At 44.6% G+C, this 24,864-nt stretch overlaps 1 long non-coding RNA gene across 1 annotated transcript; it reads right to left on the reverse strand.

Moving 5' to 3' along the window:
* Positions 1-289: 289 nt before the first annotated feature.
* LOC147145394 (uncharacterized) lies at positions 290-3,812 on the reverse strand. The gene is made up of 3 exons (XR_015087453.1): positions 3,758-3,812; positions 2,559-2,610; positions 290-367 (listed from the first exon to the last, which is right to left on the reverse strand). It is a non-coding gene; the product is annotated as an uncharacterized LOC147145394 (long non-coding RNA).
* Between the last annotated feature and the right edge of the window lie 21,052 nt (positions 3,813-24,864).

Genomic DNA, 24,864 nt, shown 5'->3' on the forward strand with positions numbered 1-24,864 from the left:
AATAAATGACATACCATTTGGTGTATGTTGTGGGGTACCATGTGGGTTGTAATACTGCATCCCAACGTATTCCGATATCCCTATGGAAACAAAATCCTCAAAAGTTAGGGAGTAGCAACAAATTCTGATATTGTTGTCGTGTATCTCGGGATCCTGAACACAAAATCTGAATTGTAAGCCATACTATGCCAAAAAATGCTACTCCTGTCTCCCCGTCACCAACTTTATGTGGTGAAAGAGTACAGCAAGACTATGGTATAATACCAGGGAATGTGATTGCTCGTTGTTGGGTCTCTCGCTGCGGATTATGCCACTGTGGAGTCTGCGGATGGTGGTAATGGGCTACTGCCACATCCTGATATCCCAGCTGAAAAACACAGTAGGAAATGCACAAGACAGTTAAGGTATTAGCATGATGCTAACCTCGAAAGTGAGTAAATGTATGATTTCCATTCAGCTAGTTTAACATATTGCTCTGACCCAGGGATAAAATAGTATGCAATGTGGCATCCAAATTTTCCCTTTCAAATGGCAAAGATAATGTGACAAAACACCAGAGCTGGGCAGTCCGTCCCTGGGCCGGACCGGTCAGACCCTCCGGCCCGGCCGGATGCCCATTTTTGGGGCGGAGGTGACAAATTTATGTTTGTGAATATGGCCGGGGGGTCGCGGCCGGAAGGGTACCCAGGTCAAGGGTACCCAGGTCAAGGGTGGGGGGTCGCAGTCGGACGGGCAAAAAAGGGTCAAGTGCTCAGCTCTGCAAAAGACACATACATGAATACAAAAAAAGATGTTTAAACATGCCAGAATATTATGTTTTGTTCATTCCATGTTGTGGAGCCTTGGGAGTTTTCCAGCGTGGTGTTATACCTGAAATCCATACACATAATTTAGACCAAATGTCAAAGTCAAGGCCCATTCTATGGCCCCTGGGATGATATTGCTTTATTATTAGATCCGGCCCGCAGCAAGCCGGTGTGGGTTGCAGATGTGATCGGGTGCTTAGTGCGTGCTGATGATGTCACGCTTTGAAATATATTGTAGCGTCTTCCAAGAACAAAGACGTAGTTTAATTATCACGTTTTTATTAGTCCAACCGGCTACTGTGGGCCGCAGCTGACGCCAATACAGTACGACAACCGTTCAGTCAAAAAAGAGCAATGGCTCTCCTGTTCGTCCTCCTCGCTCGCGTGCCCTCCCATCCAGCCGCACGATGCATTCATTAACCTCGGAAACAAAACAGCTTGGCAAGACACAAATTCGATCACAACACAGATAACATCTTGCATCTATGTTTGCCACCTGGCTGTTGTTGTGCCAAACATTACCGCTACTTTTGCGAGGACTGTCCTTCGGTCGTCTACGTGCCGACCAAAGACTTCACGTCACTTTTTGTGGCTTTCAGAATAGGATTGTGGTGCAAAGTAATTTGGAGTAAAGCACACTTTATTAAGAAATACTTCATGTTAGAAATCTCACGTTCTTTTATTAGTAGTAATTGTTGGCATTTGATAAATTCATTGAGTTTCAATGTAGTGCGGAGATGTCCCACACTGTGAGCAGGCATTGAATGCTCCTCGAGCGCTAATTGTTGATAGCGAGTGACATTTCTTTTCTTTTTTTCTCCCTTTTACACAGCTAGTAATTTGTTCGTGCCAGCAAACTCAGTAGTTGCAGATTGCCCATGTTTCAGCACGTTTGTTGTTGTGTGTAAATGTTAAAAGGTGAGTTTAATAAGTCAGGTTCGTGTCAGGTAACTGCTGTACATAATAGCCGGGATATGTTCTCGTGAGTGATGTCACGTTGATGAACACTAGTTAGTTATTTCGGCTAGTATGCAAACTATTCTAGTGATGAAATGTGTGAATGTGCATTGTAGGTATTGTTTGGCTGTTTAATTGCTTAATACAGTGAATTGCAATGTTTAGGCATATTGTTAACAAATGGATATGCATTGGATGATGTTATGTTCTTGCAGACCACAATAAATTGATGTGTCAAATGGAATACGGGCCTGTGTTTTCTGACAGGGGCACACACATTCATACCTTGCCACTCTAAAATAGAGTCAGCTGGAGATATCATACCAATCATATGATCCTCTCCGTTTTTCTTCAAATTATGTACAGTTCATACAATCTTGCAGCCCGAGTCAACACGAAAATTGTTTCCAGTTTGGCAGGAGAAACGCAAACGAAAGTGATGTACGAGCTGCCTCGCAAAAGTAGCAGTAATGTACTTTATTTTATTTTTCATTTCGTAACTCAGAAGATAAAAACACAACAGCCAGGGGGTTGACAAACATAGAGGCAAAGAAATATACAACAGAAATATAAAGCGTGACATCATCAGCAGGCGCAAAGGACCCGATCCAATCTGGACATTTAAAAAAAAATTAAATGAACATTTTATCAGTCCGGCCCTCGGCTTGTCGCAACATTTTTTATTTGGCCCTCCGTCCATTTGACTTTGACACCCCTGATTTAGACAATGTGTCTTCTGCAGTATGCATGATGCCATCTACCTCAACAACAAACATCTGAATTTGGTTCACTTACCGTTATTTTGATCAGTTTTCATTTCTGCTAGGCTTGATACTGGTATGAGATCCTGAAAGAAAGGTAGAAAAAAAGTCAAAATGAGTGTGCTGCAATATATCTCTTCAAATTAGTTTCGCAATAAAAAACAATTATATCAAACCACACAACTTGTATAGTGTTAAAATTGATAGGTAAAGTGTCAGGTATTTACTATTTAGGGGTACAATATCCTTGAAATCGGTACAGTCTATCATAATGGTTAAATACAAAGGCTTGGAAGATAACAACTTTGTACAATCCAGATTTGTTTCCACTTTATGCGATCATGTTATCAAAGCTAGCACCTTCACGCAAGTCTTGCACTGTGTGACAGTTCATGGCGAAGTGATTAGAATGGTTTTATTTGTCTATGCATGCATGCTATGATCCATTGATTACGCCTTCGTTTCTCTTTAGGTAGCCTGTACAATGTTCGCCCCTTGTTCTGCCTCTTGTTGTGGTACCCTGGTGCACAACAGCTGTCAACCATGATTGTAAAAATGTTTACTACAAGTAGCGGACGCGTTTTCTATCATGCCAAAATGGCTGTGTGATTTATTTTTTTCATTTTTTAAAAATTTATTTATTTATTTTATGGCTGTGTGAATGTTTGGCGCATTATATTGCATGTGTAACTTCATCGTCCGGGACCCTATTGGTGAGAGCGTTCTGATTTGACTATCACCACGTCGTTCAGTTACAATGCATGCAATTGGTCAATTCGTTTCATACCGCGAACAGAACCCCCGACGGTTAAATGATAAAAATGAAAAAAAAATGAAAAAACATTTTAAACATATTGTGATATTAAATCAAGTCTCTACAAACTCGGTCCTCAAGGGCCGGTGTCCTGCCCGTTTCTATCCCAGCTGTAACACACATGATTCAAAAGTTATCAAGCTTCTTCAGAGCTTGCTAATGAGCTGATCATTTGAAACAGGTGTGTTGAAGCAGGCACAGATGGAAAATAGGCAGAAAAGTGGCCATTGCGGATGGGAGCTCGACATGTCTGTATTAAATAATACATTGGTCATACTATAACCGTTATAGGTTTGGGAACAGACCCATATTTGAAACAAACAAACAAACAGAATCTTTACACATATTTAGCTCAATGTAGGTAAAGTTAAATCAAACATAAGCACAGCACCCAAGAAAGATAATTTCCTCAAACTTACTGAAAAAGCAGGCAGAGAGATACTCGGAGCTGGTTTTCTGTACGGAAAAGGGCGCAATGAAGTCAAGTGCAAATCAGTGCGCAATTGCGCATGTGCTGCTGGGTCTTCTTCTTCTGTTGCATTTCCAGCAGAGGAGACGCTTACTGTCCCCCGCAGGTTGCTGGTGCTACCTCATGTCACACCAGTCAATACGTCACACAATCTAGTTTAATGTGTGAAGTCCAACACACCTCTAAAGGCTCATTTATGCTCAACGTTAAATACAGATCTGGTTACGTGCAGTATAAGAGCCTTCCAAATGACAATCTGAAAGTAGAGGACTTCGCATTGAAGTGTCACACAGAAATCATACAAATATTCACGTGTTTATCTTGGTGAGCCTTACATCTTCTACTAAATGATGGCGTTTTTGGGGGGATGGACCATTTCTGAGTTACAGCCCTGCGTGGAAATGGCTAGGAAATGAAAACGTTTTCATAAAACAGGACCAACACCAATGTGCTCAGGGCAAAAAAATATCTGTCAGAAAAAAGTTGTTAAAAAAATAAAATGTATATATGGGGAAAGAGAGCGAGAGAGCGAGTGAGACACACTTTTTGTGAAAAAGGCCTGTGCCCCTCAGAATATGCCTTCCCACCTCCCTCCGCTGAAGTAGAAAAATAGAGAAGGGCAAACATGGTTTTAATTCAACCAAAATACAAGGTTGATTCAACTGCATATTTTCATCACAAACTTCAATGCTGACAAGATCAATCACATTTCAATCACATTTTATTTATATAGCACTTTTCATACATAAAAATGCAACTCAAAGTGCTTTAAAACATTCAAAGCAAAACATAGAATTATCTTCAATCAAAAGAAAAGATAAATTATTTAAAAGTTGTTGAAAGCCAAACTAAAAAGGTGTGTCTTGAGCTTCCTCTTAAAAATATCAACAGTCTCTGCAGACCTGACGTCCTCTGGCAGGCTATTCCAAAGGTGAGGACCAAAATGGCTAAATGCAGCCTCACCATGCATTTTGGTCCTCACCCTTGGAATAAATAAAAGGCCGGCGCCAGAGGACCTCAGGATCCGCGAGGGCTGGTATGATAAAAGCAAATCAGATAAATAAGATGGCCCAAGACCATTAACACATTTATAAACTAATAAAAGTACTTTAAAATCGATCCTGAAACACACAGGGAGCCAATGCAGCAATTTCAAAACTGGCGTAATGTGCTCCCGCCCTCTGGTTCTCGTCAGCACCCGAGCGGCTGAATTCTGCAGTAGTTGCAGTGGTGAAATGCTCTTTTTCGGGAGGCCAGAGAGCAGGGCATTACAGTAATCTAAACGACAGGAAATAAAGGCATGCATCAGCACTTCCGTGTTAGCCTGAGAGAGAAACGGGCGGACTCTGGCGATATTCTTAAGGTGATAAAAACCAATCTTGGTTACATTTTTAATATGAGGAATAAAACTGAGCTCAGAGTCAAAAATGACGCCAAGGTTCTTCACACAGTGTGAGGGATTAAAAATGTGTAGTTTTGGCAAAAGCTTCTCTCTCTGACCTTCGGGACCGATAACTAAAACCTCAGTCTTGTCCTCATTGAGCTGTAGGAAATTATCTGCCATCCATGACTTGATATCTAAAATGCAATTTAAAAGGGTATCAATGGGTCCTGTGTCATCAGGAGACACGGCAATATACAGCTGCGTGTCATCAGCATAGCTGTGAAAGCTGATGCCGTGTCCCCTGATGACATCCCCAAGGGGAAGCATATAAAGATTAAAAAGTAAGGGGCCTAAAATCGAACCTTGAGGAACCCCACATTTAATTTCATGAGTTTTAGAGGAACAAGTATCCATACTTACAAAGAAATATCGGTCTGTGAGATAGGAATAAAACCAGTCAAAAACAGTACCAGAGATGCCCACTAGATTTTTAAGTCTATTTAATAAAATTTGGTGATCTACTGTATCAAAAGCAGCGCTTAGATCCAGTAGCACCAAGACTGTGAGTTTTCTCACGTCTGCAGTGCACCTAATATCATTTAAGATCCTTAAAAGAGCAGTCTCCGTACTGTGGTTCATCCTAAAACCAGATTGATATTTCTCCAAAATATTATTTGTATTTAAAAAATGATTCAACTGGATGAAAACCAATTTTTCTAAAATCTTACTTAAAAACGGTAAGTTGGATACGGGTCTGTAGTTATTAAAAACGCTCGGGTCAGAACCGCTCTTCTTCAGAAGGGGCTTCACCACCGCCGTTTTAAAGGCAGCGGGGAAGACGCCTGTCTGAAGAGAGCAATTGACTATATTTAAAATTTGTTCTTCAAAAAATCCATAAAATGTCTTAAAAAGAAATGTGGGAATTGGATCCAAAAGGCAAGTTGTTGGGTTTACCTGGGAGAAAACTCGAACAAGTGTCCTTGCATCAACCAGGGCAAAACTTTCCAGTGTTTCCTCATGTAAATATGATTGTCCGGGTTTATTAAAACTTGTGTTTTGACGGGCTAAAAGACTGGATCTTATGTCATCGATTTTACTTCTGAAGTGGTCTGCAAAGTCCTCACAGAGAGCATCTGTTGGTCTCTGTGGGGACTTATTAAAATCAGAACTAGTTAAAAGTTCAAAGGTGGAGAAGAGAACCCTGGGGTTGTTTTTATTGACTGTAATGAGGTTTGAGAAATAGGAAGATCTTGCCAGTTTTACTGTTTTATTGTAAGATTTCAGTTGTTCGCATAAAATTTCATAGTGTACTGTAAGTTTACTTTTTCTCCACCTCCTCTCTGCACTCCTGCATTTTCTCTTTGATATTTTGATAGCATTGTTTCTCCACGGGGGTACAGTCTTTGTTTTTGTTGTTTTAATTAAAAGTGGAGCTACTGAATCTAATGATGATTTAAGATGTAGGTTAAAATTGTCAACAAGAAGATCACAGGGTGCAGGTAAAATGTCAGCAGGAGTGTTTTTTAAGATCTCGATAAAATTTGCTGCCACCTCAGAAGATAGGTAGCGTTTCTTCACTGTTCTGACCGGGACTGCTAGATGGTTAAAACTGGCGATGTTAAAATAGACACAGTAGTGGTCTGACACTGCCAAGTCAACAACAGAGGACACACCAGCAGACAAGCCATAGGTTATAACCAAATCCAGGGTGTGTCCTCTGTTGAGTTGGCTGCAAGACGTGCTGTTTAAAATCCAAGCAGTTTAAAAGGTTTGAAAAATCTCTGGATAGTGGGTCCGAGATGTTGTCCATGTGTATATTAAAATCGCCAGTTATTAATATCCTGTTATAACTGGAATATAAAATGGATAAGAATTCTGAAAATTCTGTAATAAAAGAAGTGGAATGATGGGGAGGTCTATAGACGGTAATGCAGAGAATAGGGGGACTGCTAAAAACAAAGGCATGGTGTTCAAACGATAAATAGCTGCTAAAAATGATCTCCTTTGATAAAAGAGTATTAATAAAAATTGATGCAGTCCCGCCTCCTCTTTTGCCATCCCTTGTAGAAAATAAAAAGTTAAAATTCGGTGGGCAAGCCTCGTTGAGAGCAACTGGAGCATCTGTACCAAGCCATGTCTCAGACAAAAGTATACCATGTAAATTATTGTCTAAAATCAGGTCGTTTATGATAAAAGTTTTGTTTAAAAGGGAGCGCACATTCAGCACGGCCAGATTAATTATTGTGCTGGACGTGCGCTCATGGTGGTACGAATGAGCAGTATTAACATATACTAGATTACCACTGTTAAAACCACGTTGTTTGTGTGTGCAAGGGAAGCGTCTGCCGGTGATGGTTTCAATGGGAAAATTGTCCGATAGTGGTAATGATAATGAGGGCCTGCAGGGGGAGCTAGTGAGGGTGGTGGTACTGTGAGCAGCTGGTATTGGCCTGTAAGTGATGGTAGTGACATTGTCATTGCAGCGTTTATGAGTAGAAGAAGAAATATGATTGGTAAACAAGAGTCAGCTGGGAGAGAAATTGGTTACAACATGGTGGATGTTAGCGGCTAAAATCTTGCTACCAAGAGAGTTCGGATGAACACCATCCGGCTGGTAAAAAGACGGGCGATTCCAGAATAGGTTAAAGTTGTCAATAAAAGCAAAGTCAAGGTGGCCACAAGTGCGTAGGAGCCACGTGTTCAAGCTTAAAAGGCGGCTGAAGCGCTCGGCTCCGCGAGACAATGCCGGCAAAATGCCACTCACCCAGACCGAGAGACCGCAGGTTCTTAACAAGGCAAAGAGGGCGTGAAAGTCTCTCTTCGTCTGCTCAGACTGTCGGCGTATTGTCTCGTTTGTCCCAACGTGAACGATGAGCCGGGTAATGGATGATGGCAGAGAGTCAAGAACACCCGGCAGGATGTTAACTATGTCCATGACTTTCGCTCCGGGAAAACAGCGGGTGACGCAGCCGGGATAGTGAGTACGTCTAATGGTGCTGTCGCCAATTATAACGGTGGTCGGTGGGTGACGTGAGGAGGGAACGCCAAGGGACTCACCACCGGCGGAAGATTCACGACCCCACTGTCCAGGATGGCTCCGCCGAGGCCGAGTGAAGACGGTGGATGACACCGATGAGTGTCGCCGATGATGCTGGTGATGACGACCACCCTTGTACCGGGACACCGCGTCCCGGAGCAGCCCGACGCGTGAGTGGACGGCCGTGTCACCGGCGGACCCGCCCAACATGGGGTTCCCGGCCGAGGTCGTCGCCGTGGGTGGCGGGGAATCCGAGGGAGCCCCTGGGAGCACAGCCCCAGCGTCGGACGCAGCAGTCGGTGTCTCCGACTGCTGTAGTGCAGTGATGGGAACAGGAGACTCACTCGCCAGGGCGGCGAACCGATTCCCCAGGACCAGTTGGGGGCGGTGGGGTTGCTCCCCGGCCCTCCGGCCGCGGGACACCACCTTGACCCAGGTGTCACTCTGCAACGGTGTCGAGCAGGATGGCCCCGGGCAGGCAATTGGATCCCACTTCGCCGTGTCCGAGAGGCCAGCCGCCTCAGCCGTCATTGTCGCCGACAGGATTTCACGAGCGCGCCTTCTCATGACCACCGCGGAGAGTTCGGGGAAACGGGTCGCGAAGCAAGAGATGACCGATTCCTTCTCATGGAGCTCCTCTGAGAGACGACGAATATCCCTTCTTAGGTCAGAGATTGTCTTATTTGCCTTCTCCAGCAGGCCATTGTGTTCGTCGCTGTCGTCTGAAGGCATTTTAATACACTAGCTCCAAGCAAGCCCCAAGCTAGCCCGTTTCCGTCTCACGCTAGCTGTATGCTAGTCCGCGAGATCAAGCGACCCAGAGATTAACAAAAAAAAAAAATTTAAATAAATAAAAAATAAGATAAAAATAGTCTCCAAAAATTAAAAAGAGTAAAAACGCAACGCGCAGGTGAGGTAGATTCGAAGGCGAAAGTGCAGAAGTGCAATCGATACCATCCACGTCCAAACTCTGTTGAAAGATGTTGAACCAACGTTGATTTACCATCAGTCTTCAAACTAAAACCAAAATAAACCCAAAAATCAACCATCTTGACCCTAATTCAACATTTATTTAATATATTTTGCTATCTGGGTCATGTCCCGGACAATCATTTTAAGGATACTCTGTGTGAGTTCAGATGTTCTTTCTGATGTGCATTCCTCTTTTTTGCGGGGGGATGGATCAAGAAGAGCCCATACTGAACTATTACAATGATTTTGAAAAGGCACACATTATATTAGCGCAGTCACAGACTACGGTAAGCAGGCCAGGGTTTCCTCTATTTATTTATTTTTTAAAGCAGCGGGAGCAGGACATATCCTAAATGTGAGGTGCATGCTGTGCTGCGCCCAGAGCTTGCACTGAGACGGTGAGACCGAGAGCTTTCCGCAGCTGCAGCGGCGTAGATATATACACAGATTCACGTGTTATTGTTTCTGGATACATAAAGAAACTGAACCAGTAACATTACCTACAAGCACCACCACAGTTTGACTGCAGTGAAATGGCTCTGCAAATGTTATTCCCATAATGCACAAAGCTGAAACACAACATTCTGTCATTTTGACTGCAACCCGCTGCTTTGAGAAATGAAACTTAACGATGCACGTTAATACGTCACATATAACAGCAACTTCAGTTCAGACGTCGCTTCAGGTGTTCGTTCATCGGTAATGTGTCACGCCAATTCGGCTTTACAAAGGCTCCAGACGACCAACTCGTTTGACTTTTTGTTGAAATATGTCCATACTTTGGACTTTCTTGTCCGCTTGTTTAGATGATTCATATTAGCGCTCTCCTCTTCCCCGCCCGGAACGTAGTCCGGGATCCGGCGCCTCCACCATTTCTGCTGCTCTTTCTTTTCCACTGTGCACAGTTGCGTACTTGTTTACAACTGAAAGTATGCACGTGTTGATGCATTACGTCATTGACACGCGACTGTATGTGCGCACCAGCGTATTTACGTCATCGACACTCGGCGTCGACTGTATGTTGTGTGGGTCGATGTATATTGCGTCAGCGGTGACGTCGTCGGCTAGGTTCACACCGCAGGTCTTAATGCTCAATTCGGATTTTTTGAAAAAATCGGATTTTTTTGTGTAAGCGTTCATATTACCTTATTACGGAAGAGGATTAGGGCCAGTGGGGGAAAAAATGAGGTTGGTAAGATTCTCACTTTTATTTCAGAATTCTGACTATAAAGTGAGAATTCTGACATTAAAGTGTGAATTCTGAGAATAAACTCAGAATTCTCACTTTAATGTCAGAATTCCGACTTTAAAGACTTTAAAGTCAGAATTCACACTTTGTGACGTACTGGAGCTATGCATTGTGGGGGAGAACGACATCGTGTGGTGTGGCTTTGAAGAGAGGAGATAATGTCGTCACCTAGCGACTTTTTTGCTTAGCGGGAGGACATCGTTTCACTTTGAAGGAGCAGAGGGTGAGTAAACAGTGCGTTGTGTTTGCTGTTGTCCATAACTGATTGTGCTCCGCGTCGCTTGTAGCTTCGTTACTAGTTCGTAACTCGTGAAGCGATGCGCTCCATTTACACGTGAATAAGTTGAAAGTAACCGTCTAAAGTGACTAATGTAACAAGCTATTTACGTCACGGCGACATCATATTGCGTTTTTGGCGTCATAGTGTTGTTAAAACAACGCAACTCTCGAACATCGAACTCCTTTGTGGGGCTGACAGGGGCCGATGTTGTAACATCACTGCAGCTAAAATCTTGAACTGAACACACTGATACAGACACTCATCGTGTAGTACGAAGCAGTGATTATACGTGCCACAATTCAAGGCTATGTCATTGCCCAACATTGCAGATGCCCAACCCTACCTGCTACTGTTCTGGATAGCCAATAACTGAAAGTATTTTAATTTATTTTATTTTATTATTACTATTATTATCTGTGACTTGTTGGTTTGCCTTAATAGATAAACATGTGGGTCTAGATACTCAAACAACTTACAGATTTAGTTGTCAATTTATGTTACTGTAAGTGGTGGGTGTTATTCTTTTTCACTACCTCAAACACAACTTGAAAATGATGTGCCATTGGTGTTGCACAGTATGGTTATTTCTTTGCACTAGTTCAGACAATTTACAGATTAATATTTTTTTTTTTTGTGTGTGTGTTTTGTTCTTGGCACTACTTTGCACTCTTTGCTCAGACACATTCCAGGCATTGACTGTACAGAGGGTTGTCGAAGTTAAATACTGAAGTTGTACTATTTTTTTTGCACTACCTCTTAAAAAAAACTATTGTATTAATGATAATTTAAGTTTTTGGCGATAAAAGTTTTACAGTAAAAAAAAAAAATAATTAAAAAAAAAAAATTAAAAAAAAAGCCTGTGCTTTAATTTCAATAAACTCACTCTTCATTCACTGTTTTCGAACCTACACCCACATGTAGACAGTTAATATTGTGTGCAAAGGCGACTTGTTTAATAGCGTACAGATGTTTTCTAACAATAATAAGAAATTCATCAATATTTATGTAATCAAATTTCTGCTTACTATTTCAATCAAAATGTAACATCCTTGTTTTGTTAGTTACAAATGAAAATAAATAACTGTGGGTCAGGTCAATTACAGTAAAAATCATTTGTTTGCAATTCGTGTGCAATGTATCATTATGGACACTTGGGGTCATTAGTGAATACTGAAAGGTCAAGGCAATCAGTGTCAGACTAAAGAAAACAGTGAGTACGCAGATTACTGCAAAAACATCAGGAATATATTTTGTCTCATTTCAGATGGGGAAGCTGATACTACTGTATTAATTCAACGCAAGAATATGAATACATCACAACCCAAGTGAAATATTCATCCATCCATCCATTATCTGTACAACTTCTCCTCACAAGGGTCGCGGGGCGTGCTGGAGCCTATCCCAGCTGTCTTTGGGCAGCAGGCGGGGGACACCCTGAACTGGTTGCCAGCCAATCGCAGGGCACACAGAGACAAACATCCGCACTCACAATCACACCTAGGGCCAATTTAGAGTATCCAATCAACTTACCATGCATGTTTTTGGAATGTGGGAGGAAACCGGAGTGCCCGGAGAAAACCCACGCAGGCACGGGGAGAACATGCAAACTCCACACAGGGAGGCCGGAGCCGGGATTGAACCCACAATCTCTGAACTGTGAGGCGGACGTGCTAACCAGTCGACCACCGTGCCGCCCCAAGTGAAATATTTTAAAACTTATTTCAATTTTGATCATTGTGGTTTACAAAAAAAAACCTCAAAAGTCCATATCTGGGAAAAATCACAACACCACGTGAAATGAAAGAATAACTGATTTGCGTGGTTCTGAAAAGAATGGTGAATTCTACTCACTGGCAAAGTTGAAAATGCCTTTCACTGGCAGTAACTGAAGTCTAAGATTAGCAACCAGTTTTAGAGAGACAGCTCAATATAAAAAGGTTTGGATACAAAATTATGCTAGACTCAGATGGTTTGGACACATGGAGAGCAAAGAAGATGCGGAAGACAACCACTTCCACAACATTAATCATGTCCCCCTTTCTCAGATCCCCGAACCCTTTGGCTGTCTTAAAGTGAAGTCACCACAAACTCTTTTTTCCAAGAATATGTCCTATACAGGCGCACTAGTTGAAACAAGGCGTTCTGATAAATACATGACATCACAGTTGCTCAGATAATGACCAATCACAGCTCACCTGTTTTCTGAAGCTGAGCCATGATTGGTTGTTTTCTGAGCCTTGAGCATCTGTGATGTCATTCTCAGTCGACAGAAGTGACAAAATGGCCGCATCCAGAGATGGCTAAAAATGCAGTTGACAGAAGTGACAAAATGGCCGCATCCGGAGATGGCTAAAAATGCAGTTGACAGAAGTGACAAAATGGCCGCATCCGGAGATGGCTAAAATGTCTGGATTTTGCTGTTTAACTCATATTCCACAAAAGCAATATTCATCAGAATGCCGTATTTCAAGTAGTGGGCCTGCATACGACATATTCTTGGAAAAAACAAAACAAATACGTTTGGGTTGATTTCCACTTTAAGCTTCTTCTTTTACCTGGTAACCAGTTCTTAGTGATGGGAAACAGAAGCTTCAAATTTGCTTCATGAACCATTTGTATTTCTTGACTCATCTATATGGCACTGTTGGTTTAACAGATGGCAGTGTACTTTCAGACCACTGCTGAACAGAGTGCCATCTAGAGGAGTCAAAAAACACAACTTGGTCATGAAGAAAATTGGAAGCTTCATTTTCCCATCACTACCAGTTCTAAACGTTGCATCAATAGGTCAAATAATCTTCAGTAATTCCCCTCTCAGCATAACATACAACTCACTTGCATCCAATGGATCTGATGGAGCATGCCATTCGTTTTCCTCCACGAGCAGACAACACAGTTCAAATGCAGTTTCATCACAAGGAAAATTGCCTTTTGGAGTGCACTCTCCCATACATGCAGTGACATCTTCCATTCCAGCAGGTTTCAATTGATCCTCTGCACTGTGCATGGCGGGGAATTAATACATGACAACTGGCCGACCTGAAGCAAAATCACTGTGCAATCTCGGTCTTATTTTGTGTGAGTTCCACATATTCACCACTTCATCCAGCTCACCCTGCACAAAAAGCAGCATATTTAAGTATTATATTTTCACCATTCATCAATTACAACGTAAAAAAATGTATGTACAGTAAAATTGGTCTACCTGCATGAGATCAAGAAAGCATAACTGGATAAGACTTTTATCAAGAAAATCTCCTGTAAAGTGACCATCATTCTGAAGAGTTTTAAATAAATGAATCCAGAACTGTGCACACTGTTTGCGAAGGGTAGACCACCACCCTTCAATGCGCTAATTGGCAGTACTTCCTAGTGTTGGGTCGTTCGCGAACAATTTGTTCAAAAAGAACAAATCTTTTCAGTGAACGTGAGTGAATGGATCACTTCCTGAAGTGATTCGTTCTTTTCTCAGTTCATTTGAGCTCAGCGACGCGCATGTTGTCAATCTTCGCGATCGACCAACCAGCAGCCAACATCAGATGTAAGCGGGATTTACTGAACATACTGCCACGCTATTGGCCTTCACGAAGGAATCAGTGATGTCATTTCCCGTTCTCCAACGATTCGTTGAGTGAACGGATCTCTGCGGGAATCAGTGATGTCATTTCCCGTTCATCAACGATTCAGTGAGTGAACGTGTCGCTGCCATTTCTCGTTCACGCGAACGAGAACTCCGTCCATGCAGTCAGTGAGTGAACTGAGTTTTGCTATGAATGATTCGCAATTCGCCAAGGATGGAACCACTCACCAACACCACTCCTTTCGTGCTCGCGCGGACAAGCTTTCTTTGGCATCCGTTTCTCCAAGCTAACGGCTAATGTTAAGCCCTTCCAAGTACCGGGGGCAAGCACATGAAAACAAATAAGAGCTCTGTCAAACTTAGTCCCTCGCCAGATTGTGATGAGGCGCCCCGGTCTGCAGCAGCTGGGAGATGACGTTGTTGTGTACATGGATCAACTTTATTTGAAAACATTACAATACACATTGTGTGGGTTTTCTCCGGGTACTCCGGTTTCCTCCCACGTTCCAAAAACATGCATGGTAAGTTGATTGGACTCTCTAAACTGCCCCTAGTTGTGATTGTGAGTGCGGATGTTTGTCTCTGTGTGCCCTGCGATTGGCTGGCAACCAATTCGGGGTGTCCCCCGCCTACTGCCCGAAGACAGCTGGGATAGGCTCCAGCACGCCCCGCGACCCTTGTGAGGATAAGCGGTATCAATAATGGATGGACAATACACATATGTGCACTTAAATATTATCCTCTCTGTCTAACTGCAACTATAATGTGGTGCGGTCATCATAATGTTGGTTTGCCATTAAATTGTACTTTTATTTCAAATCTTGTTCGGTGCTCGAGTGTTTTATTAATTCTTGTTTTTATTTCAGCGCAACAAAACGTTTAACCAGACATGTAGTCATCCGCTTCATCTGACAAGCCTGCACTTCGTAATACGTGAAAACAAAAATACACCAGGCGCGTGACGGCCGTGTGTTATGTCCTCCAAAATAACAAATGTTTATACATGTAGGCATAGTGTCTACTGCGATTATTGTTGTTGTTAGTATTTATCACCGTTATTATAACCACGATTATAATGGTTATGGTAATGGTTTGAAATATTTAAGTGTTTTTTTTTGTGTTTTTTTTTTTTTTTAGAAAGTCCAGTGCATTGTCACCAAACACGAATACGACTATTGCCTGACGGTGAACGATTCTTTTTGATGAACTGATTCTAATTAATAACGTGTCCGCTGATAGTGTAGTGGTACACACGCCTGAGTTGTGTGCGGGCAGCGTGGGATCGATTCCCGCTCAGTGACAGTGTCTATGTGTGCCCTGTGACTGGCTGGCGACCAGTTCGGGGTGTAGTCTGCCTTCGCCCATTGACGGCTGGGATAGGCTCCAGCAACTCCCCGCGACCCTCTATAGGATAAACGGTTTGGAAGATGACATGACATGACATGATTCTAATTATTCAGTTCACTTAAAGGAACTGTTATGTCCATCACTACTTCTTCCGTAAAGGAAAACGTTTGTCCCCTGCAAAATTGTCTGTGTGGTTTCTATGCAAAAACATTTGCATCTGTTTGACACAAACATTTTCTGTGCCCCTGTCTGCACGTCTCTGGACATCCACCGATGCGTGAAACATTTTTTATAAAGTAACTTGCAACCACCTTTGGATCATTTTGTGGTATAGGCCTCCGCCCATAACACGTACCGGCTAAAACCATCAATACAGCCATTGATGCCAACCCCATAGGGTTTTAATTTGTCATAACCATCCATGTGCTAAAGCATTTGGCGCTCTGCAGTTGAACTGGCATCTTCTTAGGCGCCGTGCTCTTCTTATTTCCACACCTACTGGGTCAACCCATTTTATAAGTTGCCTTATTGTATCTTGTGACACAACAAATCATTTTTGAATCGCACGTAGATGAGCCCAGCGATAACCTTGCATCTGTCCTCTAGTCAGGATCTCGTGCTGGACAAAAGCCAACTCGTCTCCCAGGTCCGACTGGTTCTTTCTTCTGAAAAGACCAAGTCTTTTGCATATTCTCTTCAGAGTCCGAATACTTAATAATAGTCTGAGTATTATGTGCTAAAATTCCAAATATTTCCTTATTGCTGAATGCAAGTCTAAAGCATAGCTTGATTAAGTCATCCAAATCCGTTTTTTCAGCCACTGTTTGAGTTGCACCCTCCATCAGTCACTTTATCTGCACAAGAAAAGGAAGACAACAATTACAATGAGACAATGGACACTTTGAAAACATATGACCGTATGCTTATTGTATAAAGTTGTTGATAATGTTGTCACTCATGATACACGTGTCATTTCTAACTTAATATTCAGTAGGCCTAAGTAGTACAATAGAGAGACACGAGCGTGTGTACATACTTCAAATGACATAGCCTTGAATTGTGGCACGTATAATCACTGCTTCGTACTACACGACCGTGTGATCAGTGTTTTGAATTCACGATTTTAGCTGCAATGATGTTACAACATCGGCCTCTGTCAGCCACACAAAAGGGTTCGATGTCGAGAGTCGCATTGTTTTACCAGCGCTATATGACGTCACCAACTAGAAACGGAGCTACAAGTTACGCGGAGCAAGATCAGTTATGGACAACAGCAAACACAACACACTGTTTACTCACCTTCTGCTCCTCCAAAAGTGAAACTATGTCCTCCAACACTCCTCCGCTAAGCAAAACGTCGCTTGGTGACGATTATGTCCTCTCTTCAAAGCAACACCACACACTGACGTTCTCACCCACAATTCATAGCTCCAATACGTCACAAAGTCAGAATTGCCACTTTAAAGTCAGAGTTCTGAGAATAAAGTCAGGATTCTGTCTTTTAAGTGAGAATTCTCACTTTAAAGTCAGAATTCTGAGAATAAAGTCAGAATTCCCACTTTAAAGTCCGAACTCTGACAATAAAGTCATAATTCTGACTTTAAAGTTGAGAATTCTCACTATAAGTCAGAATTCTGACATTAAAGTGATGATTCTGAGAATAAAGTCAGAATTCTCACTTTAAAGTCAGAATTCTCACTTAAATGTCAGAATTCTGAAATAAGAGTGAGAATCTTACCGACCTTATTCCCCCCACCCCACCCCCCCCCCCCCCCCACTGGCCCTAATCCTCTTCCGTACCTTATGAATGCGATCTCGGTCTTGTCTGCTGTATGAACACATGCGTCATCAAAGTGGCCTGCATGTGCAGAAGAAAAGACGACGTCACACCCGACGTTGTGTTTGCGGAAGTAAATGTTGTCCAGCATGTCGGGGCATTTATACAGTCAAGCAATAAGGTAGCAGGTAGAAATAAATACAGTATTTGGGGGAAATTATGAGCCGAGGCTTTAATATCTAATTTCATGGCGACATCACTAACGATGACGTCACATCTTAACCGTGCGTAAAAAATAAATCTAGTTCAGGCAGAGGGAAACTGCTGGCAGCAGGGGATCGAATCTGCAAAATTGTTTTGAGTAACAATATTGACTTTATATTATACTTTAATTTAATCCCACTTGACACATGAAGCATAAAGTGGAGATTTATGGTGATCGTAGTAATTCAGCCACGGCTCAGATCGATTCGTTTTTTTATGCATGGTTAACACGTGACGTCATCGTTAGTGATGTCTTCATGAAATTAGATATTAAAGCCTCGCCTCGTGATTTTCCCCAAGTACTGTATTTCTACCTCCTACCTAATCACTTCACTGTATAAATGCCCCGACACGCTGGACCACATTTACTTCCGCAAACACAACGTCGGGTGTGACGTTGTCTTTTCTTCTGCACATATGGGCCACTTTGACGACGCATGTGTTCATACAGCAGACAAGACCGAGGTCGCATTTATAATGTAATATGAACTCTTACACAAAAATATCTGATTTTTTTTTTCAGAAAATCTGAATTGAGCATTTAGACCTGCGATGTGAACCTAGCTAAGGCGACTAGTCGGGACAGCTCTAATTTATAGAAGGTATTTTTTACACAAGGTACAGTAACTGCATGCGTGTCACAAAATTAAAATTACAGCATTTAACATTTTACAAACAAAATAACTCAAGACATTTAAAAACAAAGTCAAATAAAAAGTATCTTACTAAAATTGCAAATAAGTACAGAAATATTCTCAAAGGTTTCACACACCCACAGTTGACAAAGATTGGCGACATCTCCTGATTGAAACCCCACAACAGCAAGGAAGAAACGCCATTTGGGGAAAATATACATCTTGAAAGGGGACCACAATGCAATGATGCCCCTTCCAGTATAACCAGGACGCAATGGATTCCAAGTGGGCAATATTTAACACATATTGTAGTATGGTGCGGCACAATGTTACTTTGTACTTCAAACAACAGTAGAGTCTGTTGAATGAGATGAAGCACCGAAGGTAGACAGTCACCCGAAGGAAAGTGGTTCAATCTCAAGACCTGACCTGGTCGGTCGATGTAGAATCTTCAGAGCAGCAAACCAAGATGGCCGCCAAGCGATTTGAGGCACCAAGCGTTCATGTCTGTCATTACTTATTAACTTTACAACCCCTTTTTCTTTGATCCCTAACCTTAGTTGTTGCGTGTCCCTGGTTGTTGGCATCATTTTTGGACATTTGTTACTTTGAAATAAGTATTTCGAAATTTATGCTGACATGATGGCTCACCTGCTGCTAATTGACGCTCCCAGAAAAATGACTCTGGAAGCAATGACAAGATTGATCCCATACAGACAAGCTTGACTGCTATACATACTTCATTGAGCAATGTGAGTAATGATGTCGATGAGTTGGAGAAAAGAGTGAGCTCAAATGAAGATGATATTGATGATGATGCCTACCTGGTCGCAAAAGTTGAGGATCTAGCACTAGAACTCCCAGCTTTTTTCAATGTACATCAGTACAATGAGAGGGCCCCAAAGGAAGAGGTGTTTCAGGGATAAGCCGAGCTTTTGTTATGTTATGTTTTGTTATGTTCATTTTATCATGTCCGAATCAGCAGAGAGCCAAGATATCATTGGATTTATGTCTAAGGCTTATCCCTGACCTCCTTCCCGTGAAAACTTTCCGGAATCTCCGGTTATTGAAAGGACACACCGTACCCCGACCACTCGGCGAGTTGATGCAGCTGAAGGCTCCCGCGGGCAATGTCTGCGAGCATGTCACTGCAGCAATGTGTTGTAGTTTCACTCGAAGTCGGGGGGCGTCGCGACGGCTGATACTGACGAGGACACCGCTGGTCGGAATTTCCTCTTCCTTTTATGGCCAATTCCGGTCTGCGTTTTTACTGCCAAGACAGCGACAACAATCGATATTGTGCCTGCTACAACAAATAGAATTACAACAAAGGGACATAGATGACGAGACAATGCATTTATTTGTATTGCGAAAACGATCTGGAAGGTGGCGACGAAAGTGGTGCGTGCGTGTTCTTTACACACACATACATGACATAACACCCACGCCGCTGCCAAACTAGTTTGCTTCGAAGCAGCAACAAAGCTCCGTGGTGGATCCTGTCCTCCGTGGCGGATCCTGTCCACCGTGGCAACAAATGAATTCACGGGCCGAGCCGGGGGAAACTATGTCATCGCAACATGTGACAACAGACCAATCACGAGATAGAATGCGTGAGGCGTCGTATAATTTCTGACGTGTGTGCGGGATGTGTCCCAGACCTGTTGCTGATAGGTCGCGCAGCACTCTGCGTTGGTCACGTGATGCAATGCGGCAGTTGTCGCCCGCGCCGATGTGTGAGTATAAACAGGCCTTAAGCCTCGATCCATCCAGATTAAGTTTCTAAATTTTCAGGATAAAATAAAATTCTACATTTACATCATCAGCCAATAAGAACAAGCTGCTTCACAATGGATCTCGTATGTGTGTGTATATATAAGATAAGATAAGATAAGATAAGAATGCCTTTATTGATCCCACAGTGGGGAAATTTTCATTGTTACAGTAGCAAAGATATAGGTCACACAGGGGCGGCGGCATAATGTGGCCATTAATGTATAACATTGACGACAAACATTTAGAATCAAACCTATGTAGATATACGCAGTAACATGTGCATATACACATGTGTATACACACCAACCTACATCTACATAAAAAATATGAGGAACACTCATTTCGGCCTGTACATAGTACAGAGGAAAAAATACTCTAAGTGACAGTGCTGCAGTGCTGTAGTGAAATGTAAGGAACAGCATTGGATAAAAATAAAACTAGACTAACAGTAGTGGGGAATGTTGAGTATTGCACGGTATTACAGTAGTGGGGAATATTGGGTATTGCACGATACGAGCTCAGGTGCAGGACTGCACAATTGCACTAATGACCGCCAGTTTGTAGAGACTACACAATGTTCTTGTTAAAGAGTCTGACAGCAGCAGGAAAGAAGGAACGGCGGAATCTCTCCTTTGCACAGCGAGGGTGTAACAGTCTGTCACTGAAGGTGCTGTGGAGTGCTGTTAGGGTGCCCTGGAGGGGGTGGTCCGGGTTGCCCAGCATTGATGACAGCTTGGCCAACATCCTCCTGTCCCCCACCGAGTCCACAGAGTCCAGGGAGCAGCCCAGGACAGAGCCGGCCCTCTTGACCAGTTTGTCCAGCCGCTTCTTGTCCCGGGCCGAGACGCCGCCTGCCCAGGTGACCACTCCCTGGAAGATGACTGATGCAACCACCGAGTCATAAAAGTTCCAGAGGAGTGTCCCCTGAACCCCAAAAGACCTCAGTCTCCTGAGTAGGAAGAGTCTGCTCTGACTCTTCCTATAGAGGGCGTCTGTGTTGTCGCACCAGTCCAGTTTATTGTTCAGATGAACACCCAGGTACTTGTAAGTTGAGACTCTCTCAACATCTGTTCCCCGGATGTTCACTGGTGCAGGTGAAGAGTGCTGGCGCCTACCGAAATCCACCACCATTTCTTTGGATTTCCCCGCATTGATCAGGAGGCGGTTCTGCTGGCACCAGTCCACAAAACCCTGAGTAAGTTCTCTGTACTCCCGATCATCTCCGCCTGTGATGAGGCCGACAATCGCAGAGTCATCAGAGAACTTCTGCAGGTGACAGGTAGGGGTGTTGTAGTTGAAGTCCGAGGTGTAGAGGGTGAACAGGAAGGGAGCCAAGACAGTTCCCTGTGGGGCCCCCGTGCTACAGAGGAGCACGTCAGACACACAGTCCTGTGTCCTCACATACTGTGGCCGGTTTGTGAGGTAGTCCTGGATCCATGTGGTGAGGTGGTGCGCCACCCCCGCCTGCTCCAGCTTGTCTCCCAGTAGGGTGGGCTGGATGGTGTTGAAAGCACTGGAGAAATCAAAGAACATGATCCTCACAGTGCTCCCCGCCTTCTCCAGGTGGGAGAGTGAAGTGTGGAGGAGGTAGATGATGGCATCATCCACACTGATGCCAGGCTGGTATGCGAACTGGAGTGGGTCCATTGAGGAGCTCACCAGGGGGCGCAGGTGGACAAGGACCAGTCTCTCCAGGGTCTTCATCAGGTGAGACGTCAGCGCCACTGGTCTGAAGCTGTTGAGCTCCTTCGGGTGGGGGGTCTTTGGCACCGGGACCAGGCAGGATGTTTTCCATAGCTGGGGGACCCTGCCCAGCTTCAGGCTCAGGTTGAACATGTGCTGGACAATTCCACACAGCTGGTCTGCGCAGGATTTGAGGAGCTGGGGGCTGATGCCATCTGGACCCGCTGCCTTCCTCGCCTTCATCTTCTTCAGCTGGTTCCTCACCTGAGATGTTGTGAAGGCCAAGGCTGGACAGGAAGGAGTGGTGGCTATCTGGTGTAGCTGGGGGCTGGAGACTGTGGAGAAAAGAGGGGAGGGGGTGACACGCCCAGCAGGAGGAGTAGGTGGAGACTGCAGCAGGAGAGACTGAGTGGAGGCAGGCATCTGATCGAACCTATTGAAAAAGAGATTCAGCTCATTTGCCCACTGCAGGTCCCCCCCAGTCCGGGTCTTGGGTTGTCCGTGGCCTGAGATGGTCTTCAGGCCCCTCCAGACTCCCCTGGCATTATTCTGCAGCAGCTGCTCCTCCATCCTCTTCCTGTAGGACCTTTTCCCCTCTCTGATCCTCCTCCTCAGCTGGCGCTGCACAGTCCTCCGCTCCTCTATGTTGCCTGACGCAAAAGCCCTCCTCTTCTCCTTCAGGAGAGCTTTTATGTCTGGTGTGATCCAGGGTTTGTTGTTGGAGAAACACCTTACTGTCCTGGTGGGTATGGTGTTCTCCATGCAGAAATTTATATAGTCTGTAACAGTGTCCGTTAGACTACTAATGTCTTCCCCGTGAGCATAGCTGAATACTTCCCACACAGTTCTGCTGAAGCAGTCCTTTAAGGCCTCCTCGGCCTCTCCAGACCATCTCTGAACCGTGCGGGTCACAGCTGGCTGCCTGCGGACGAGAGGTTTGTTCACAGGCTAGAGAGCCACCAGGTTGTGATCAGCTTTGCCCAGCGGGGGGAGGGGCAGTGATGTGTATGCCTCCTTGGTGTTGGCATAGAAAAGGTCCAGTGTTTTATTGTCTCTGGTGTGGCAGGTGACATACTGTGTGAATGAAGGCAGAGAGGAGGAAGGGGAGGCATGATTGAAGTCACCAGAGATGAGTACCAGGGCATTTGGGTGCTGTGTTTGTAGCCCGCTCACTGCTGCAGTCAAGACATCACAGGCTGTGTCGCTGCTGGCAGCTGGTGGGACGTAGACGGTCACCGTGATCACGTGACTAAACTCTCGCGGGATGTAGAATGGCCTCATGCCAACAGCTAGCAGCTCAATATCCCTGCTGCAAAGCTGCTCCTTAATCGTGATGTGCCCAGGATTACACCATCTATCGTTCACAAACACAGCCAGCCCTCCTCCTTTCCTCTTTCCACTCTCCAGCATCCTGTCCGCGCGTATGATTTGGAAGCCGTCCAATTCTGCGACCGCGTTCGGTGTTAGCGTTGTTAGCCACGACTCCGTGAATAGCATCAGGCTAGCCTCCCGGAAGTCCCTCTCGTGCCGGGTAAGCGCCGCTAGCTCGTCCATCTTGTTGGGGAGCGATCTAACATTCCCCATGATAACAGACGGGAGGACGGGATGGTATCGTCTCCTCCTTTCCCTGCGTTTAACCCCCGCACGAGATCCCCGTCTCTTCCTCCTCAGCTCACGGGGGATATCGGGTCTCGCCCCGGGAGCCGGCGCATGGTTAGCACGGAGTGCTAACAGCTGATTCCGGCTGTAAACAATGGGGGCTCGGCTCCGAGCCAAGTCGCCGGACACGATCGCGCAAAAAATAGCCATCAGCAGCAGCAAGAATACCGCAGTTTGGGTGTCCATTGCTACGCAAGTTACGACTATCAATTATATGAAAAAGGTATGAGGTAGAGTAATATTAAAGAACAAAAACACACGAAAAGGCTCACCGATGAGCCGGAGCTACTGTAGCGGGCTGCCACTCGCGCGGCGCCGGAAGTATAAGAAGTATATACACACACATAGATATATATATATATATATATATATATATATATATATATATATATATATATATATATCCATCCATCCATCCATTATCTCCCGCTTATCCGAAGTCGGGTCGCGGAGGCAGCAGCTTCAGCAGGGAAGCCCAGACTTCCCTCTCCCCAGCAACATCCTCCAGCTCTTCCGGAAGGATCACAAGGCGTTCCCAGGCAAGCCGGGAGACATAGTCTCTCCAGCGTGTTCTGGGTCGTCCTCGGGGTCTCCTGCCGGTGGGACATGCCCAGAACACCTCACCAGGGAAGCCTCCAGGAGGCATCCTAATCAGATGCCCGAGCCACCTCAACTGGCTCCTCTCGACGCGGAGGAGCAGCGGCTCGACTCGGAGTCCCTCCCGGATGGCCGAACTTCTCACCCTATCTCTAAGGGAGAGCCCGGACACCCTGCAAAGGAAACCCATTTCGGCTGCTTGTATCCGAGATCTTGTTCTTTCGGTCATGACCCACAGCTCATGACCATAGGTGAGAGTAGGAACGTAGATCGACCGGTAAATTGAGAGCTTCGCCTTTCGGCTAAGCTCCTTCTTCACCACGACAGACCGATACAGGGTCCGCATCACAGCAGACGCTGCACCGATCCGCCTGTCGATCTCCCGTTCCATCTTACCCTCACTCGTGAACAAGACCCCAAGATACTTGAACTCCTCCACTTGGGGCAGAATCCCATCCCCGACCCGGAGAGGGCACGCCACCCTTTTCCGACTGAGGACCATGGTCTAAGATTTGGAGGTGCTGATCTTCATTCCGACCGTTTTACACTCGGCTGCGAACCGCTCCAGCGAGAGTTGGAGATCGCGGCTTGAAGAAGCCAACAGTACCACATCATCTTCAAAAAGCAGAGATGCAATACTGAGGCCACCAAACCGGACCCCCTCGACACCTCGGCTGCGCATAGAAATTCTGTCCATAAAGGTTATGAACAGAATCGGTGACAAAGGGCAGCCTTGGCGGAGTCCAACCCCCACAGGAAACGAATCCGACTTACTGCCGGCAATTCGGACCAAACTCTGGCATCGGTGGTACAGGGA

The sequence above is a fragment of the Filicampus tigris genome, chromosome 7 (assembly GCF_054856515.1).
Source record: "Filicampus tigris isolate MCC_2025a chromosome 7, RoL_Ftig_1.0, whole genome shotgun sequence".
NCBI classification, from domain to species: domain Eukaryota; kingdom Metazoa; phylum Chordata; class Actinopteri; order Syngnathiformes; family Syngnathidae; genus Filicampus; species Filicampus tigris.